General features: G+C 49.9%; 1 protein-coding gene across 1 annotated transcript in view; it reads left to right on the forward strand.

Moving 5' to 3' along the window:
* Window positions 1-3,293: 3,293 nt before the first annotated feature.
* Window positions 3,294-19,716, forward strand: part of GLI2 (GLI family zinc finger 2) — a 264,002-nt gene continuing 247,579 nt past the window's right edge. The window contains exon 1 of the mRNA XM_055572919.1: window positions 3,294-3,680. The gene's annotated coding sequence lies outside the window, so the exon portion shown is untranslated. The remainder of the gene's footprint in view (window positions 3,681-19,716) is intronic.

Genomic DNA, 19,716 nt, shown 5'->3' on the forward strand with positions numbered 1-19,716 from the left:
TTTTACATTCCCATTGACAGTGCACAAGGATTCTGTGTTTCCTACAAACACCAATACTTGTGATTAATATCTTTTGGGTTTTTGATGATAAACACCCTAACAAGTGTGAGTTAATATCGCCTTGTGGTATGTTTGTTTGTTTTGGGGAGCTTGCAGGCTCTCAGTTCCCCAACTAGGGACTGAACTTGCACCCTTGGCAGTAAAAGCACAGAGTCCTAATTACTGGACAGCCAGGGAACTCCCACCTTGTGGTTTTGATTTGCATTTCCCCAGGATGAACGAAGCTGAGCACCTTTTATATATCTATTGGCCATCAGTAGGTCTTCTTTGGAGAAATTTCTGTTCTCCTTTGCCCATTTTCTAGTCGGGTCATTTGTGTTTTTGCTATTGAGTTTTAGGAGTTCCTTATTTATTTTGGAAATGAACTCTTTGTCAGTATATGGTTTGCAAGTATTTTCTCCCACTCCATAGACTGCCTTTTCACACTGTGGATTGTTTCCTTTGCTGTGCAGAGCTTTTATACTTAATGCCATCCCACAATTTTTCTTTTTTAGTCCTTCATTCCTTCTTCCTGTCAGACAGTGCAACCTCACTCGCTCAGGTAAGCCTTCTCTGTGTTCCCCACTGCTGCCTCCCATGCTAGGTTAGGTCCCCTATGGTGATCTTTTGGTGCACTTTGTATGTCTTCTTTACCCAGTTTGCTATTATATATTTGTCTATGTGTGTTTTTAAATATTTATTATTTATGTATTTGACTGTTCTGGGTCTTAGTTGTGGCACGTGGGATCTTTAGTTGTAGCATGTGAACTCTGAATTGTGGCATGTTAAATCTAGTTCCCTGACCAGGGATCGAACCAGAGCTCCTTGTATTGGGAGTGCCAAGTCTTAGCCACAGGACCATCAGGAAAGTCCCCTGACTGTTTATTCATGAAACAATGAACTCCACGAGAAGGATCTCGTTCGTCCCACTCACTGTGATGTCACATCAGTTGGCATGGTACCGGACACACAGAAAGATGTGGACTAAACAAACTGGGACTCACCCAAGGTCATACATTTAGGGCTAGACTTGGACTATGACTTTGTGTCTAATGTTCATTTCTCTGCTCTGCCAGTTTGCCTCCACTCCACACCTTCTTTTGCTTTCTTTTTCAGTGCCTAGACTTCTGACCATCTAGAGATCAAGGCGTGATGTTTACACCCTCTCCTCAAACTGAAAAGATTCCATCTTCATCTCAACAGCCACCTCCTTGCCAAAATAAGCCAGAAAAGGTTATGAGAGTGCCTGCATTCCAGCAGGACTGGAGCGGGACTGAGAAGAAAAACAGAGAAAAACGAAATATCCTAAAATGTCGATTTGTTTAAACTTCTTCACAAACTGAACAACACAAGGAAACCAACAGAGACAAGCTTGTAATGAAGTAATCACCCAACGCTGCTAATATTCCAGTAACATGAAATGATTCTGCACATTTCATGGGGTAGATATGAATAGGGTCATTAAAATATGGCCAAGGAAGGGAGGGAGAGTTTACTTTTTCTGTCTCCTTAGAGTCTGTGTCTGAAAGCTCAGCAGGAATTTAAACAAATAGCATGGAGGAATGGTGAATCTGATCATATTTAAAGAGAAAGCCCTTCCAAACTTCTCTTTCCTTTGATAAATACATTGACTTCTCCAAAATTTGTTTTTTAAAAACCCTGAAGGGTTTTTTTTTCTTTCAGTCCGGAAAGCCCACTTGAGAAAAACAAAATTAGCATCAGATTGTTGTGATATTGTTCTGCATATATTTTTTCCTCGATCAAGAAGAAATTGTCCTGTCATCTAAATGAATGTAAGGAAATTAAAAGGAAGGTGGGTAATAGGGAACGGGGATCATAATGCTCTCTCTTCTGTTAAAATGTGGAAAATAAAGTTAGAGAAAGGCTGGTCAGGTCAGTGGCACATGGAAAGAGCTACTGACAAAGGGAGGTCACATCAGTAACACAGGCTTGTGAAAGGAAGGCAGAATTGGGTTTCTGAGACTTTAGTCCCATACATTCTATACAAGATGCAACTGTAGAAAGGGCTGGAGAGAGAGAGATGCTCTCAGCACCCTTGGCTAAACTAATGGTACAAACTACTGAACTCATGGAGGATGGCAGTTCAATGCTCTGACCTGGGACAAGCTACTTCACTTAAAGCCTCAGTCTTCTAACCTGTAAAGTAGGGGAGAAGAAAATCTACTTCCTGGAGTTTTGTAGGTTATATAATTCAAAAGAAATAATACAACATGTCACCTAGCACATAGTAAGTCGTCCACAACTGTTAGAAGGAAAATTTAGAAACTTGTGCCAGTGAGGGTCCCCTTTTTGGAGGAGGACCCTCAGCTTTAGAGAGGCTGGAGGCTGGCCATGGGTTGGGGGGCACTTCAGCCAGCTGTCCCCTGCTTCTTCCAGTCAAGCAGCTCTTTCTGGGCTGCGGTGAGGCCTGAGGCCCAAGGCTTGTTACCTAGTTTGCTTAAGCAAGTTCTTTCACACACACACACCCATACACCCTTTGGTCCAAAAGTTCAGTGAGGTTTTTTTCTTCCTTCTTCCTCTGTTGTTGTTGGGTTCTGATTACTTCCATCTGGTTGCGGCAGCTCGAGTGGAGTCTCTAAAAACAAAACAAAACAAACAAAAACCCTTCCAACCAAACACACAGGCACCAAACCTAGAAGGCTGCTACGTTTCTCACTAGCAGGCGCCCAGAGGGCGACTCGTGCTAGCCGCGGCGGGGGGCGCAGGCCGGACCCCGGCACCTGCGCGCGCCGGTGGCTGCCGGAGAGTCGGCGTAGAACCAGCCCCCACAAAACCTGCCTCCCTCCCCGCCAGCCCTCCAGTCCCCCGCTTCCGCCCCGGCGCCCGGAGAAGCGGGCGCACTGGGAACGCCGACCCGGGCATCTCCCGGCGGAGGAGAAGAGGGAGGTGGGGAGGGCGGGGGATTTCAGAGATTGAAAACAGAACCGTCCCAGCGCCTCGGCTCCGGAGCTCATCTGACTTGAGTTAGCGACCCCCCACCCACCCCGGCGCCTTAAAAAAAAGTGTTGGGGACTGGCGCGCTCTTTCGTTCTCTGCTGGAACTTTCTTCGTAGGTGTGCTTTCTCTCTAGGGCGCTGAGGAGGGTCCTAGGCCGCCCCTCCCCTCCAGGTCCCCGGGATCCCCTCCGGGCGGGGGCGCGCGGCTCGGGCGGGGGCGCGGCGCCCTGTGTGCCGCAGCCGTGCGCGCGGGGGCGCTGCGCCGTGCGGGTGCGCGGCGGGCTGGAGCGCGGGAGTGCCGGAGCTCGCCAGCCGAGGCAGCACGGCTCCGCGGACTTTTTTTCAAACTCCCATCAATGAGTCTTCGAGGAGGAGCGGGAGGCGGCGGCGGACGCGAAGGAAGACGAGGAGGAGCGGGAGGAGCCGGAGGAAGGAGCTCGGGCCGCCCTGCGCGCCGGAGCCTAGGGGAGCTGCCCGCTTGCCGGCCGTAGGGGCTGCCTGGCCCCCGCCCTCCTCTCGGTCCCCTGCCCTGCCTGGCCCGCAACGCCCCGGCCGGAGTGAGCCCGGGCACACGGCAGCCCGCGGTGGATCGCCGCGCCAACCAAGTTGGGATGGGGGCCCGCAGCCACAGCCCGGCGCCCCGGAGGCCACCTGCGTGCTAGAGGCAAACTTTTGTCTCCCTCGGTAAAGTTGCTTTGGCCTTCTTTTGCTTGCTTTTCGTCGCGAAGTGCACCCTACTTCGGCCGAACTCGGGCCGACTGGGATGCTGCGCCGTCTTGGAGCGTCCCTCGGCCGGGTACCCGCGACATGGCACGGGGATTTGGGCACTGGGGGCTAGCGCGGCGGCCAGGGTCCGGGTTCTGACTAAACCAGGCTGGGACCTAAGGGGAGTCCAGGGATGGAAACTCGGGACCAAGGGGGTGATTTTGCATCCTCCTTCCCACCTGGGGGAAAGAGCCTGCTTTCTTGGGGAGCGCGACCGAGCTTGCCTCCACCCGGTCTCCACCGCCCCCTAGCCCGGGGCTGTTTTTTCGGGAGTTGGGGGTAGGGCGGGGAGACTGGGATGCTGCGAGCTCCAGCGGTGGGCCGTGGGAGTGTGTCTCCGGGGAGTGTGCAGGGGGTGGAGGGGCTGAAGCCAGCCGCTGCGAACTTCTAACTGCACTTCTCCGCGCTGCCCGTCCCAAGCCCTGCCTTTCTTTCTTTCTCGCTCCTTCCTCCCCTCCTCGGGCCCTGTCGCCCCCTCCCCCTCGGTCAGGCTTTCCCTCCCGCCTCCCTCCTTGCTTCTCTCCTCCTCCTCCTTTCTTGCCCTCCGCTCTGAGATCCGCTTGACTTCCCCGAGGGATCCTCACGTAATCTCTCGCCCTGTCCTCCGGTGTTCCCCCGCCACGCTCTTTCTTCCCCGCCCCCACACATCGTCCACTCCCCCCCTCCCCGCGCCTACCCCCGCGCCGCCGGCAATCTCTCAACAAGTATATTTGCTGAGGAATTTGAAAAATCCACTACTGCAACTTGATCTGTGTGCGATGGATGGGGAGCGGCGCAGTGAGAGTTGGGCGCCAATCCTATTAAGGGTTTAGAAAGGGGAGCGTTTCCCTCAGACGGGGCCCGGGGAGGGGGGCCGCTGGTAGGAGGAGGAGGAGGAAGGGAGCGCGCGCGCGCGTGTGTGTGTGTGTGTGTGTGTGTGTGTGAGCGCGCCTCCCATGTCGGGGGAGGGGGCGCTGGAAGTGCACCCAACTGGGTGCCTTTTCAGCCCGACAGTAATTGCTGTCACTTCCTAGGAAACCCGACTTCCACAAGCGAGGATTTGGAGATGGAGCCGGAGCGCCTCACCCCGGGTGCCCTGTCGCAGGGGCGCTCGCGGGCTTTGGATCTCCCGCAGGGTGCCTCCCTCCACTCCCCTCTCTTTTGTGTCATTTGGTGTGACTTTCAGAATTGATCCCGGCCGGGGAAGAGTCGACCTTTTCCCGGAGTGTGGTGCTGGGCCGCGGGGATCTTTTACTGCGCTGCTCTGCCTTCTCGCTAGGGCATCCCGCGCGGCGCTCGGGCTCCTGGGAGGACTTTGCAGCCCGGTGGCCGCGGCCGAGTCCCGGGACCCCCGCCCTGCCGTCCTCGCCGGGCGTGTGAAGGTTTAATCCCGACAGCTCCAGATAAAGGGAGCAGTTGTAAAACGCTCATATGCTGTTTGCCGACGAGGCTCAGGGGGATGTTGGAGCATTTGAAAGTAAACGGTTCCCTCGCAAGCGGCATAAAATAGTGTTTAAACAAATATTGTATTGGCGTGCTCAGGGGGCTCGGTGCCAAAAAGGAAAGTAAATAAACGCTGAAATCCAAAATATACAGCGATGGAAAGCCACGGAATAGGCGGGTTGGTCACCAGTCTCCTGAGGAGATCTGTTTGTTCTACCACCTGACCCAGAAGCCCCCTCCCCGCCCACTTCCTTACCTTGCCTGGGTGTTTCCTTTCTTCGGTGGCTTCCCTGTCCCGTGGGGGCCTCAGAGCGACTTTGCACTTGCCTCTGCCCGGAAAAAAAAAACAACTCATTGTGTAGCTACACGGGCTGGTCTCCCCAGGGCTGGCATGGGCACCCTAACTGTGCCTGGCTGCTTTGACTTCTGGTGGCCTTCAGGCTCGCCCCAGCTTCTGGTCTGGCCAGGGTCACTGATTCTATACGGAGGCAGGAGGCATCCAGACCACTGCAGATACATCCCTTCAGGACCCCACCTCTTACCTTCTTGTGCCTCTTTCTTCCTTCATCTTTCCTGCTTTCGTTTTCTCAGACCTACTGCTTTGACCCTGATGGCTGAGGGTTCTCCCCCAGATTTAAGGTCCCAGTCAAACCCAGACACGTAGAGAGTTGTCACTTGTCTAAGAGTTTCAGAAATTAGTTCTGGTTTGTGATATTTAGGGTGGTTTGTATTTCCCCTCTGCTGGGAGAAATAAACTAATTTCATGAGGTTAGTTAGTGATGGTAGGGGGATTTAAACTCAGGCAGGAAGCACTCCAACGGAGGTGAGGCCCCCACTCACCCAGGAAATAGGCCTCAGGTGACCTGACTCTCCCTTGGCTAGGCATCTGAGTGAGACTGTAGTCAGCTCAGTCTGTTTTCAAAGTCAGTGGGCTGAGAATGCCAATGGGAAGGAGGAAGACACTCCCAAATCAGGCCCGGGCTCACTGAGGACCAAGGCAGGCCTGACTGTTAGGGAGAGTTTTCTTTTCTTTTTTTTTTTTTTATCATTCTCCATGGGAATGGTTTGGAGGGGAATTTGTACAGGGTTCAGATCCCTTCAGCAGAGCATCCCAGGCTGCTTCCAAACTCATACGGACCCTGCCCGTGGCCTTGGAGGGGACTTTTTGGCTTGGCCCATCTTGAAGGGTATGTGGGGTTAGAGAGGCCCTTCTGGCCGGGCAGCCTTAGAAAGGAGGGCCGGTGTGTGTTCTAGGAGGGCCAGTGTGTGTTCTCGGGGATGCTCCAGCTCACTCATGGAAGAGGGGGCTACAGGGCTGCTTGTCAATGACTCCTTGCCCGGCTGCAGGGGTCTTGGAGGCTGTGTACTGTAGCTGGCTTGTTTGCACTGCAGACTGAAAGATACACAAATACTTCATGCTTTGTGTACTCCCACAAGTGCCCTGTACACAGTGCAGCCCTTAGGGCTGGATTAGCCAACCTGGCGATTCAGCAGGCAGGCTGACAAAATTGAATATTTGCCTAAAAAACACCCTTCTTTCAGCAGGACCTCTCTTGACCACCCAGAGGAAGGCAGAGGGACCTTCACCCTACAGATGCCAGCAAGTCCCTCTAACTGGGACCAGGCAGTTTTCATGGGCACTTTGAAAGACTGTGTGACCCCTACACACCCAGCTGACTTGTGGAAGCACAAAAGGCGAGCCCAATAGCTTTATGGACTCAAGGGGTAGGGCAGCCTACCTTTTCCTGGGAAAAGTGTGTTCAGCCGCATTTCCTTTTATCCCGTGACGCTGGCTCCTAGGCCAGCTCCAGGGAGGTGGAGCTACCTGTCCTGCTTCTTTAGGATGCAGAGGGGTTCTACCTGTGCCAGGCCCTGTTTCCTGGTGCTCAGGGATGGTGCTCGTGCCAGGTGGACCTAGCCTTGGAGGGCTGCAACTGTATCCCCTGGAACCTTTGAAAAGGAACCCCTCCCCGGGGTAGCAGCTCCCTGCTTTCTTCTTTTCAGTAAGTGTCAGAGGCGTGCACACTTGAAACATGTGAAGAATACCAAAGAGGAAAACTGTACTCTTAGATTTCAGAAAATTCAGAGAGGCCACAGAGGTGATTGTACAAGCCACCAGAATAGGCCCGGTTTCAGTGATCAAGGCTCACTGGCTTCTAAAGAAGGCAGGAGGGGAGCCTGCTCTTTAATTGTGGCCTCAGGTTTGTTTAAAAGATGATTTGGGAAGGGGTCCTGGGACGGCTTTGTCATTTGGCAATGTCTTTTGGTAAAGAACAACAGCTTCGTTGGTTTTAAATAAATCCTTGCCACCAGATTTAATACTGTGTATTCCAAAATGAATTTGAATGTTTGCTGTGGACTCCAAAGGATAAAAAAAAAAAAATCATCGATCATTGGTTTTTTTTTTTCTTTCCATGTTTTTTTGATCATTGTTTTTAGGTTTGGAGGGTGACCAAAAATATCCTAAACCTACAAAACTATGTTTAACCCCCTGGGGGAATACCCTAGTGATAACAGCAGACTTTCTCCGTGTTTAGTATTTTATTTTCCTCATCTCCTTTATCAACAAAAGCACCCTCAATATAGTTGCTTGTGTTCTGCTTCTAGCTTTTTAAAAATCATACTGTGTGAGGGAAAATAACTCACTTAAGAAGTGACCAAAGAGTTCATATAAACTATTTTTGAGATTTTTGGTTTAAAGTGAATAAGTTCATGTGGTTTTGTGTGTGTGCATGTGTGTCATAAAAAAACAGCCCCCAAAAAACAGGTTGCCGGGCAATGTGTTTTAACTGTGAGTGCCCGGTTTCAGGCATTAGCATAAGAAAAAAGTTTTAGTGCATTTCCTATTGTCTTGAAAGAAGAGTTTCAGCAAAGGGAAGGAAAGCCGCAAAAGGGTGATGGTCCATTGAGATTCTGCGGCAGCCCCAGCTCGTCATCTGGCCCTGAAATCTGTGATCGGATATCACTTTTATCTCAGTTTTCCATTCTCCGGCCTTTTTCACACGTTCACTTTTTGTCAAGGTTTATTGATTATGTTTTCTTCTCTGCAAATCTGTGGAAAATTTAATGAACCAAACACAGCAGTGAAATAAAAGGGACTTTTTATTCATTAGCAAGGGATTGATTTCCCCCCTTGGGCGGAGGGCCCCTGGCCTCTTGAGAGGTAGTGAGCGACTGAGAGGGGGGAGGGGGTGGCCCTGCCCCCGGGCTGAGGCGGGGCCTCCCCGCTGACCAGCGCCGTCTCAGCCCCGGACTCCCATCCGCACTCCATCCTGATGGTTGTTCTGTGCCCGCTGCAGACCTCAGCCTCGACCTCCGGGATCCGGGTTCTTCCGGGATCGGGGCTCCCTGGGCTTAGGGGGCGGGGTACGGATGGGGATATTTGTGTTCACCCTGGCAAACCTCTCGAGTGCCTGGGCCTTCCCCGGGACACAGTTAAGTAGGGCCCTTCCTCCAGCCCCGGCTTTCAGACCTGTAATTAAGCAAAGCCCCTGGTGTGATTACGCTGTGCTGACTCGGCTGGGTTCTTTGGAGCCGCTTCCCTCTACGAAACAGAGTGAACTTTAGCTCTTTGTAGCGGCTTCCTGGGTAGCCTGGGGTCGGATTCGATTGCACGTCTGTCTGTCTGTCTCCCCTACACCCGCTTCGCCCTTCTCTGTCCGCTTTGTCTCCTCCCTGTCCATCTTCCTTTCCCCCAGTCTTCACTCTCGCTCTCTGTCCCGCCTCTCCCCGCCCTACGTCTTCTTTCTCTCCTCGCTCCTGTCTTTTTTTCCCCTCCCTCGCCTCTTTCTTGAGGCATCTTTTTATTTCGCTCCCCCTCCGCTCCCTCCTCCGCCTCCCCGCCCCTCCATTTTCTGCCCCGCGGAGGGCTGGCTGCGAGGCCTCCGGGAAGCCGCGTGTCCAGGCCACCGGGACGGTACCCGAGTACGGGGACCCCTCCGCGCCCCGAGCGGCTCGCGCGCCGGCGGCGCCGCGTCCCTCCCACCTGCCCGCCGGCCGGGTTTGCGGCGCCCAAACAATGGCCACATTGTCCTGGCCGCGCACCGGCCGCCCCCGGCGAGTGGCTGCAGGCCGGACCCTGCTCGTGGCGGCTCGGGAAGAAAGCCAGCGGCCCAGATCCAGATCGGGCGCCCTTGGCGCCGGGTGGGAGACCGGAGCGCGCCCGCGCTCACCTGGGGAAGGCGCTTCTCCCTGCCCACGGCCGCTGGCCCTCCCTCCCTCTTCCCAGTGGCTCCCCACCCACTTCTCCGAGAAGAGAAGGGGATTCATTCGACTTTAGGTGACAGTTTGCAGAGTGAATTGAGAGCATTTCACTAAAGCCAGGAGAAGAGGGGCCACGTTACCAAACTTTTGGCGGCATCAGAAAACTTTTTCCAGAAGGCATATTTGCGAGTGACTGGAGCCACGAAGGCCTCCTTTTGCCCTGTCCATCTGCCTTCTCCCACCAAGGCAGGAAAGTAATGGTGGTCACTCAAAATAGTATCCCCCGCCCCCCCCCCCCCCCCCGCATTCGTCTTGATCTGTAGGGATTGAAGACCTCTTAGCGCTCAGAAAAAGATCTTTGAATGCTGAGGATGTTAAAAGAGCGTCGGTCCCGGGTCCAAGCAGACGCTTAGCAGTGCTCCTTTGTGTTGTGGACAATGCAATAAGTCAGCCCGACTTTTGAGCCACATTTATAAGGAACTGTAAGGGCCGCTCAAGTACACTTGTGCTAAGTTGAATTGATTGAAATTTAATGGCGGTTAGTGGCGATGAATGGTAATGATTTCCCAGCGTATCTTTGGCATACTTGACATTAATAACCGGAGTGTGTGTGTATACCCGCACCGGGAGCCTGCCACACACGTGAGGCGGGAGCATTATTCATTTTCTGAGATGCCAGCCCTTCGCCTCCTTCCTCTCCTCAAATCCTTTTCCTTCTCACCATAATTCAGTTGTTCAGATGATGTTAAAAAAAAAAATCAAAGGGAAAGAAGGAAAGAGAAAAATCTTTCTCCATTGAGTCCGTACATCATGTCAATATAATTTTGAGCTCGTGATTTTTTTCAGTTCCTACATAAATCAGCTTCTAATATACAGAATGTGATGAATTTGTTTTAGCTGCCACCATGAATTAATGTTATGCAAATAGAAGCTTTGCAGGTGAAATGATTTACTTAATAATTTCAACTTCTAATATTTAAACTCATTCATTATGCTGGGAGTTAAAAAAAAAAAAAGTCCATATTTTTCAACCTGTGATGGGGAGATTAGTATGCAAGTATTTGTGGCATAGGTAGGCCTTGATGGCCAGAAAATAGCTCTTAATGTGTTGATTCTTTCTAGGAGGATCTATAGTTCACCAAGCAGAGGTTTAAGAAGCAGGAGATGGAAGTGTTAACAAGTGCCTTCTGGGGGAGGACATAAATGCACAGAAATAAATCCAAAGTGACCATCACTGTAATACGTCTCCTGGGACTGTACAGGCTCTACTTTGGTAACCTAGCTGGGTTTTGCTTTTGAACTAGTCTTGAAGGATGAGTCTGTCTAAGCCAGGTGTAGGCTGAAGGGGTTCTGATGCCCCCTGCCCCCATCTTTGTCACTGGTTTGTCGAGACCATCTTAAGACGAGTTGTTAATAGCTGCCCATGAAGGTGGCAGTGATTTAGAAAGTTGGGCAGAGGACTGCCCCACCAAAAAAAATGCTAGGAAGACTTTCCTATGTGTATCATCTTTGCAGGATGTGTTTTCTTCTGGAAAAAGTTGAGGAAGAGAGTAAAAGTGATGGATAAGTGCCCTGTGATGAGTAATGAGCCTGAACCCTTGGGTTACCCATCAAGAGTGTGAGACCAGTCACTTTGGAGCTGGGTGACCCGGTGCAAGTCGCTTGGCCTCTCTGTGGAAGGGGCAGGACTTGGCAGGTGTGATCTCTCAGATCCTCCAGCCACAATTTCTTTGAAGTTAGCACACCCTGCCTCTCATAGTCATGGTTAAGAATCAGACCTCAGGCAGGGTTGGTGGGGGGCACACCAAGGTCTGGACAGAGTGTGGGGTCTTGGTCTTTGCCTCTGCTTCTGGAGAGAGTGTAGTGAGGCTCCTCTCAAGGAATAACCCTCCTTCCCCCACCTCCCTGCCTGTCACTACCTAGTCGGCTGTAGTGCTCAGAGCTCCTCTGGGATGTGGTCACTGGGTGAGCGGGCGTCGGCTGGACGCGGGGACATTGGTGGGGGCGGGGGAAGCATTTGGTCTGCAACGGCCTTTTCAGACTTTCCTGAAGGCTACAGCCAAGTTGAAGGGTGGGCTGACACATCAATATGTCTTGGATCTCTGAAGATAAGTGTCGAGTTTTGACTTGCCTTCTCCAAAAATTGAGGTCATCGTGATCAGATGATGGGTTGAAAGGACATTACTCAACCATTTCTGCAGATAGCAGAGTGTTGTGCAGGGGTGATACATTGTGTGTCCAGGCAGCGACAGAGTATTTAGGGCTGACTCACTCTCTTCGGAGATCAAGGTGAGGGGACATCACTGATGGTCGCTGGCTGAATGTGCCTCATTCGTGTAAGGAGAGAAGGAATCTGACTCAGCAGTCACTTAGCAAGGAGTTGTCAGGTGCGCTGGCGGCAGGATGAAGCAGGGTGGCAGGGTTTGAATGTGATTTGGATGTCTTCATCTTTCTAAGATGTAGTACTCTAATGTCTTTATGTTACTTACATGCATGAATGTAGTATCGATATGTATCCACTCTTCAGGTTAAGTATGGTGGTATAGTCAAGTCTTGTCTGACTCTCGACCCCATGGACTATAGCTCCCTAGGCCCCTCTGTCCTTGGTATTCTCCAGGCAAGAATACTGGAGTGGGTTGCTATTTCCTTCTCCTAGGTTAAGAATGTGTGTGTGTGTGTGTGTATATATATATATATACATGTATACACACACATTCAGAAGTCTTTTAACTACCAGATCCCTATATGAATTAGATTTTTGTCTTCTAAGATGCACTTAAACAAAAAGAACTAGCATAGGAGAATGAAGTCAGAACTGGAAATGAGTTAAAGAGGCAAATCTGAAAAGAAAGCCTCCAGCGGGCTTCCTTCCTGCCAGGGATTCAGGTGGAAAGCTGGTTAAATATGCAGATTCTCAAGCCCCTCAACCTTTTCGATGGTAAAGAATCTGCCTGCAGTGCAGGAGATCCAGATTCAGTCCCTGAGTTGGGAAGATCCCATGGAGAAGGGAATGGCAACCCACTCCAGTATTGTTGCCTGGAGAATCCCATGGACAGAGGAGCCTGGTGGGCTACAGTCCATAGGGTCGCGTAGAGTCAGACATGGCTGAGCTGAGCTAGTAACACTTTCACTTTTAGTTTTCAGGCCCCCCCCAGGGAGAACCTACAGACTGTGAATTCCCTTGGAGGGGACCCTGAGATCTGCATTTAATCAAGGATTTTTAGGGCAAGGTGATGGGGATTTAATGATTTCTTCCTGTGATGCTCTTCACCTCACTGATTTTTGCATTTAATAAAGGGAGAGCATTTCCTTCTGTAAGACTGGATGGATAAGCAGCATTTAGACTGCCCAGCTATTTGGTGGACTGGAGGTTGGGGCAAATAAGCTAGCTGAGAATTGAGCTGCTTCTGCTCCAGACATCACAGAGAAAATGGGCTATCTTTCTGAGACTGTCAGCCAGCTCCGACAATCCCACAGTCTGCTGAGAAAGATACCTGGAGAAACCAGAGAGCAGCGAGCTTATTAAATCAGCACCTTAGTTTCTGTGCCATGGGTTCTTGACCCGAGGGTCCTTTGGATGGCTCCTTTGTTTCTTCCTGTATAAGAAACTATACCTGTGCATCATGATGGCTGGCTCCTTGCTTCAGCTGCCAGAAGTCAGACCCTTTTTGGGTCTAGTTCAGCGTTGCAGAGTTTGAGCAGGTCTTTGGTAAGAGTGACCCAGACTGAGGTTTGACTTACCTGTGGGTGTCTTTATGGTTCCCTGAGAAGGGCAGGGAGGAGATACAGACTGAGTGAGAGGAGCTGGTGTGGGATATCACGGCCTCCCAGCCGTGATGGCCTCAGGCCTGGAGCTGGAGAGAGCCTGCCATGAGGGGGATGGGCTGGTGCAGGGGGCCTGCCATGATGGGTATGGGCTGGGTGCAGGGGGCCTGCCATGAGGGAGATGGGCTGGTCTAGACCTCCCAGGGCAGATTGAGGGCACACTGCCCACCTATGCCTCTGGCACTGGGAGGCCCGAGGGAAGTGGGATGAGGCCTGGTGGCATTTCTGTGTCCCTGGTGTCTGACACCTGGGTGCCGCATTCCTTTCTAGATCAGGCCCTCAGTTCATGGACCCCCAGACCACTAGTGCCCAGCTCCACTGTTCTACCAAGAGCAGCTGCGGTCCCATACTAGAGTGCTGCTCCTTCATTGACACGCCTCTTCCCTTCTCCAAGGACCCTCTTGAGTGGGTGGGTGGTGGCAGGCAAGAAAGATGGAGGTAGCATCAGGCTGACAGTCCCTTTGGAATCTTGCCTGGAGGTTGGTTTGTTGGACTAGACCTGACCCACAGACCTCCTAGCCCCCATCCTGCCCATGGTATAAGTCCTGTCCTTGCTTGCAGTTATGTCAGCAGTGAGAAGCTAAGCCCCCAGACCACTCCCCAGCCCTGGGCACCCACTAACCTGCTTCCCAGAGCACTGTGTGTCCGTCTCCAGCTGCCTAGCCACGTGCCCAGCCAGGCCAACAGCAGCAGCGCAGCGCTTGGGCCAGACCTGGTCCCACCCACTCTCCTGTGCAGCCCAGCTCACCCTGTGGGTACCTCCCATTTCCCCAGTAGTCCAGGCCCGCCCTCACCCTCTTTCTTCTGCTTCTGTTTCCTTAGATTTCATTTCTGTTTTATTTAGGTTTGAACATCCATCTCTTTGCTTGGCTCAGGCTCTATTCAGGTCTATACTTTGGTTTAGCACCTGGGCATTCAAGCAGAGCCTTCCCTTCTGATGTAAAAATATTAACAACAACAAAATATTTTCCCCACAAGATCTTAAAACTAAGACGTAATTTTTTTTTTCACTTTTTTTCTTTAAGGAAGGTTTTGTCAAGTTTCCTTCCAGTCTCTGTTTTGTTTCTAAGGAATAATTTTTTGGCTCTATATTTTCTTACAAAGTTGAAGTTACATCATAACTTAATTGTGACAGTAGCTTCATTAAACATTATCTCATGGATAGTCCACATTATTAATGCATACTCTTTATGTGATTTTTATTGTCTATCTAGTATTCCTTTATCTACTCAAGCATATATATATATATATATATATATATATATATATATATATATATATATATATACTTTTTCTTTTAATTTGACTATGCCGTGTGGCATGTGGGATCTTAGTTCCCCAACCAGGGATTGAACCTGTGCCTCCTGCAGTGGAAGGGTGGAGTCCTACCTACTGGTTCACCAGGGAAGTCCATCCATAAACATATTTTATTTTACTCTATTGTTGGGCATTTAGGTTTTTTTCTATCAGTAGTTTTTGCTGTTGTAGATAAACACTGGAATAGATATCTTTGTATGTAAATGTTTACCTGAAATTCTAATCATTTCCCTAGAATAGATTCTTAAAGGTGGAATGACTTGGCCAAAGTATTTGGACAGCTGTTCTAGAGGCCCTCAGTAGGCCTTAGTAGGTTTCCAGTAGTATTTTTCTAGCTTTTGTGGAGAGATAAGTGATGTTAGCTTGAGGTTTTCAGAACAGCCATGTACAAATCAATGTAAAGCAATTAAATGAGTGCCTTCTGCCACCCAGTGACTTGCAAAATATGGGCTCATTTTGCAGATGGGTAACCTGAGTCTCAATATGGCAACAAATTTGGAAAACTCAGCAGTGGCCACAGGACTGGAAAAGGTCAATTTTCATTCCAATCCCAAAGAAAGGCAATGCCAAAGAATGCTCAAACTACCGCACAATTGTACTCATCTCACACGCTAGTGAAGTAATGCTCAAAATTCTTCAAGCCAGGCTTCAGCAGTACGTGAACCGTGAACTTCCAGATGTTCAAGCTGGTTTTAGAAAAGGCAGAGGAACCAGAGATCAAATTGCCAACATTCTCTGGATCATCGAAAAAGCAAGAGAGTTCCAGAAAAACATCTATTTCTGCTTTATTGACTAGGCCAAAGCCTTTGACTGTGTGGATCACAATAAACTGTGGAAGTCTGAAAGAGATAGGAATACCAGACCACCTGACCTGCCTCTGGAGAAACCTATATGCAGGTCAGGAAGCAACAGTTAGAACTGGACATGGAACAACAGACTGGTTCCAAATAGGAAAAGGAGTTCGTCAAGGCTGTATATTGTCACCTTGTTTATTTAACTTATATGCAGAGTACATCATGAGAAACGCTGGTCTGGAAGAAACACAAGCTGGAATCAAGATTGCCGGGAGAAATATCAATAACCTCAGATATGCAGATGACACCACCCTTATGGCAGAAAATGAAGAGGGACTAAAAAGCCTCTTGATGAAAGTGAAAGTGGAGAGTGAAAAAGCTGGCTTAAAGCTCAACATTCAGAAAACGAAGATCATGGCATCCGGTCCCACCACTTCATGGGAAATAGATGGGGAAACAGTGGAAACAGTGTCAGACTTTATTTTTCTGGGCTCCACAATCACTGCAGATGGTGACTGCAGCCATGAAATTAAAAGACGCTTACTCCTTGGAAGGAAAGTTATGACCAACCTAGATAGCATATTCAAAAGCAGAGACATTACTTTGCCAACAAAGGTTCGTTTAGTCAAGGCTATGGTTTTTCCAGTGGTCATGTATGGATGTGAGAGTTGGACTGTGAAGAAGGCTGAGCACCGAAGAATTGATGCTTTTGAACTGTGGTGTTGGAGAAGACTCTTGAGGGTCCCTTGGACTGCAAGGAGATCCAACCAGTCCATTCTGAAGGACATCAGCCCTGGGATTTCTTTGGAAGGAATGATGCTAAGCTGAAACTCCAGTACTTTGGCCACCTCATGCTAAGAGTTGACTCATTGGAAAAGACTCTGATGCTGGGAGGGATTGGGGGCAGAAGGAGAAGGGGACAACAGAGAATGAGATGGCTGGATGGCATCACTGACTCGATGAACATGAATTTGAGTGAACTCCGGGAGTTGGTGATGGACAGGGAGGCCTGGCGTGGTGCGATTCATGGGGTCGCAAAGAGTTGGACACGACTGAGCAACTGAACTGAGTGACCGACTGAACCTGCGTCTCAGAGACATTGGATGATCTCCATGCTTACCTGGGAGGTGGGAGGCAGAGCCCTGAGCAGAGGCAGATTTACTGATGCCCAAACCAGGACCCTATCCTGAAGCTGTCTTCTGAGCGCTGCCCTGGTCTGCCTGGTGCAAAGGCTACAGCACTTATTCTCAGCCAGGGCTGTTTGTTCCCCAGGGGACATTTGTCAGTGTCTGGAGAAATTTTTGGTTGTCATAAAGGCGGGGTGGGCAGTTACAAACCTAGACAGTGTGTTAAAAAGTAAAGACATCATTTTGCAGACAAAGGTCCATATTGTCAAGGCTATGGTCTTTCCAGTAGTCATGTACAGATGTGAGAGTTGGACCATAAAGAAGGCAGAGCACCAAAGAATTGATGCTTTCGAGCTGTGTTGCCAGAGAAGACTCTTGAGAGTCCCTTGGAAAGAAAGGAGATCAAACTAGTCAATCCTAAAGGAAATCAACCCTGAATACTCACTGGAAGGACTGATGCTGAGGCTGAAGCTCCAATACTCTGGCCATCTGATGTGAAGAGCCGACTCACTGGAAAAGACCCTTATCTTGGGAAAGATTGAAGGCAGAAGGAGAAGAGGGTGACAGGGGATGAGATGGTTGGATGGTATCACTGACTCAGTGAACATTAACTTGGGCAAACTCTAGGAGATAGTGAAGGACAGGGAAGCCTGGCGTGCTGCAGCCCATGGGATTGCAAATAGTTGGACATGACTTGGTGGCTGAACAACAATGATGGTGTTGCTCCTGACATCTAGGGGGTAGAGGCCAGTGATGCTGCTTAGTGGCCAGCAGCGCACAGGGCAGCCCCCATGACAAAGGATGAGCCAGCCCAAATGTACCAATGCTGCAAGTGAGCGATCCTTGGTGGAGGTCATAAACAAGACTTGTGACCCTCGATGGGGGTCACCAGCAAGGCCTGTGACCCTGGGTGGAGGTCACCAGTGAGGCCTGCTGTGGGGTTTCCCTCTCTGGCTGACACAGCACGACTCTGGGGCCAGGGTTTTCCAGGGTTTTGGAGCAGGCAGAGGTGCTTATTCACAACTCACACTCTCACCAGGCTGGAAATCATGAACCTTCTTTTCTGTGACCTGAATTTGAAGCAGGGTGGCAGTTGCCATCAAGAGGAATTCCTTGTGCAATTCATCAGTCAATCAGCTAGCACTTACTGGAACATCTGTTATGGGCCTCGTATGGATCAAGCTTGCTGCCGCAGGCTTATACCTTGCTAACTTGTTTAGGAGCTGGCGGCCACCAAAATCCCAGCAGATTTCTCCCTCGTGCATCTTCCTCCTGTGTTCTACATGCCTCGCCATGCTTTAGGAAAGCCAGGGATTAGCTGGTGTGACCTCAAAAGGCCGGTACCTAGGAATGTTGGTCAGGAGCAGATAGTGCACCAGACAGTCATCAGAGAGAACCTGTCTGCTTTTCTGGCCCCAGGCTAAATTTCCTACTTAGTGAATTTTGTACCAGGCTCTTTCTGGCCAATCAGGGATTATAGAGTCCTGGGTCCGAATAACAAAAAGCCAGGGGTGGGGACCTTTGGTGGTAGCTTATTTATTCAGTCCAGCAGTTGTGCCTGAGTAAGTCAGGGAAGGCTTCCTCCAAGAGAGGCCCAGAGCTGGGTCTCCAGGATAAGAGCATTACCCATTGAGGGGCAGGAGAAGGAAGGGCCATCCAGGAAGAGGAATTCAAGCAAACGGTGGGCAGAGAGAGGCATCTCTGGGGCATCAGTGTTACTTGGAGGATGAAGTGTAAGGAGCAGGTTCAGCAGGATGCACAGGGGCCCTTTATGAGAGTCTGGGATGCTTTGTGCTCCCAAGGATGACTCCACCAACTTAATGTCACCCATGGCTTATCTTTATTCAGGACATGAAATATAAACATGTGGGGACTCAGGTTCTTTCTGAAACTGGAACATTTGGGATCTGATGTGGAGTAAAGGGATCATTACCTTTGCCTTATCATTTTCCTCCTTTTGGATTTGGGTCAACTTCATTTCTCGTTTTTTTCTGCTGGTATCCCCCGGAGGAGGAAATGGTAACCCTCCCCAATATTCTTGCCTGGAGAATCCCATGGACAGAGGAGCCTGGAGGACCAACAGTCTCTGGGGTCTCAAAGAGCTGGATACAGCTGAGCAATTGTGCACTCACACATGCACGCAGGCCAGGCCCAACTGTGGAAGAGGAGATTCCCAGCAAATATGCACATACCTCTTCTCACCCTGTCAACCCTTGCCCATCTGTAGGCAACGGATATGGTGTTCATCTATTCCTGACCTGCTACTAGGAAGATAACTCTACTTCAGGGTCTGTGTAGGGGATGATGAGTTGAAAAGAATGAGATGAACCTGGTTCTCAGAACGCTCTCGACTATGATACTTCGGAACACTTTCGGTGATTTAAGAGTAGTAGTTGTCATGCATCCCATCATCCATCCACCCATCCATCCATCCTTCCGTTATTCATTTTCCACTTATCCATCCACCCACCATCTTCCATCCATCCATCCATTCATTATCCATCATTGTTCATCTACCCCCATCCATCTATTATCAATCATCCATCCAGTCATCCATTATTCATCCTTAAATTAATGATACATCTATTCATCCATTTATCTATTGATCCACCCATCTTCTATCTATCCATCATTCATTCATCTTCTATCCATTCATCCACCCTCTGTTCATCCATCCATCCATCCATTGACTATAGGAATTTTCAAGTCCTTTGCTGTTGATTCTTGGCATATCCTTCATCTCCTATCCATGAAGCCAGTAACTCAGGGGTCACCTCCTTGAAATCATTCCTAGACCTAGGCTTCCATTTGTCCCTGGGGTTTCCCTTGCTTATTACACTCATCAATACTGTCTTGCTATTGTCCTTTTATTTGTGCTTAATAGTTGATTGGGCTTCCCTTGTTGTTCAGCTGGTAAAGAATCTGCCTGCAATGCAGGAAACCTGGGTTGGATCCCTGGGTTGCAAAGATCCCCTGGGGAAGGGAAAGGCTACCTACTCCAGTATTCTTGCCTAGAGAATTCCATAGATTGTATAGTCCATGGGGTTGCAAAGAGCTGGAGCACAAGCTGGAATCAAGATTGCCAGGAGAAATATCAGTAATCTCAGATATGCAGATGACTCCACCCTTATGGCAGAAAGTGAAGAAGAACTAAAGAGCCTCTTGATAAAAGTGAAAGAGGAGGCTGAAAAAGCTGGCTTAAAACTCAACATTCAGAAAACTAAGATCATGGCATCTGGTCCCATCACTTCATGGCGAATAGATGGG

The sequence above is a fragment of the Bubalus kerabau genome, chromosome 3 (genome assembly GCF_029407905.1).
Source record: "Bubalus kerabau isolate K-KA32 ecotype Philippines breed swamp buffalo chromosome 3, PCC_UOA_SB_1v2, whole genome shotgun sequence".
NCBI classification, from domain to species: Eukaryota; Metazoa; Chordata; class Mammalia; order Artiodactyla; family Bovidae; genus Bubalus; species Bubalus kerabau.